Genomic DNA, 1,501 nt, shown 5'->3' with positions numbered 1-1,501 from the left:
CAGACACGCCGGTGCCTCCGCAGACACGGCGGTGCCTCCGCAGACACGCCGTTGCCTCCGCAGACACGTCGTTGCCTCCGCAGACACGCCGGTGCCTCCGCAGACACGCCGGTGCCTCCGCAGACACGTCGGTGCCTCCGCAGACACGTCGGTGCCTCCGCAGACACGTCGGTGCCTCCGCAGACACGTCGGTGCCTCCGCAGACACGTCGGTGCCTCCGCAGATACGCCGGTGTCTTCGCAGACACGCCGGTGCCTCCGCAGACACGTCGTTGCCTCCGCAGACAGGTTGGTGCCTCCGCAGACACGCCGGTGCCTCCGCAGACACGCCGGTGCCTCCGCAGACACGCCGGTGCCTCCGCAGACACGCCGGTGCCTGCGCAGACACGCCGGTGCCTCCGCAGACACGCCGGTGCCTGCGCAGACACGCCGGTGCCTCCGCAGACACGCCGGTGCCTGCGCAGACACGCCGGTGCCTCCGCAGATACGCCGGTGTCTTCGCAGACACGCCGGTGCCTCCGCAGACACGTCGTTGCCTCCGCAGACAGGTTGGTGCCTCCGCAGACACGCCGGTGCCTCCGCAGACACGCCGGTGCCTCCGCAGACACGCCGGTGCCTCCGCAGACACCTCGGTGCCTCCGCAGACACGTCGTTGCCTCCGCAGACACGTCGGTGCCTCCGCAGACACGCCGGTGCCTCCGCAGACACGTCGGTGCCTCCGCAGACACGCCGGTGCCTCCGCAGACACGCCGGTGCCTGCGCAGACACGCCGGTGCCTCCGCAGATACGCCGGTGCCTCCGCAGACACGCCGGTGTCTTCGCAGACACGCCGGTGCCTCCGCAGACACGTCGTTGCCTCCGCAGACACGTTGGTGCCTCCGCAGACACGCCGGTGCCTCCGCAGACACGCCGGTGCCTCCGCAGACACGTCGTTGCCTCCGCAGACACGTCGGTGCCTCCGCAGACACGTCGGTGCCTCCGCAGACACGCCGGTGCCTCCGCAGACACGCCGGTGCCTCCGCAGACACGTCGGTGCCTCCGCAGACACGCCGGTGCCTCCGCAGACACGTCGGTGCCTCCGCAGACACGCCGGTGCCTCCGCAGACACGCCGGTGCCTCCGCAGACACGCCGGTGCCTCCGCAGACACGCCGGTGCCTCCGCAGACACGCCGGTGCCTCCGCAGACACGCCGGTGCCTCCGCAGACACGTCGGTGCCTCCGCAGACACGCCGGTGCCTCCGCAGACACGCCGGTGCCTCCGCAGACTATGATGCAGTAAATGCTGCTACAGACTGATCACAGCAGTAATGCTTCTCTCTCTCCAATGTTAACACGTTGCTGATTCCTTACTTCACTGTATTTTGTGGTACTGTAGTTAACTGTAGTTTGTGGTGAGAAAGAAAAAGTAACGGGCAAGTGAGGAGAAAGAGAGAGTAAAGGGAGAGTGACGGAGAGAGAGAGAGTAAAGGGCGAGTGACAGGGAGAGTGAGTAAGGAGCGAGT

At 67.4% G+C, this 1,501-nt stretch overlaps 1 protein-coding gene across 2 annotated transcripts in view; it reads right to left on the bottom strand.

Moving 5' to 3' along the window:
• Positions 1-1,231: 1,231 nt before the first annotated feature.
• Positions 1,232-1,501, bottom strand: part of opn6a (opsin 6, group member a) — a 12,782-nt gene continuing 12,512 nt past the window's right edge. For both annotated transcript variants that reach the window (XR_009783369.1, XM_061733192.1), the window contains one exon: positions 1,232-1,501. This exon is cut by the window's right edge. The gene's annotated coding sequence lies outside the window, so the exon portion shown is untranslated.

This window comes from Cololabis saira, chromosome 1 (assembly GCF_033807715.1).
Source record: "Cololabis saira isolate AMF1-May2022 chromosome 1, fColSai1.1, whole genome shotgun sequence".
Taxonomy (NCBI): Eukaryota; Metazoa; Chordata; class Actinopteri; order Beloniformes; family Belonidae; genus Cololabis; species Cololabis saira.
Note: the sequence above shows the minus strand (reverse complement) of the source record. Positions and strands in the feature narration are given on the sequence as shown.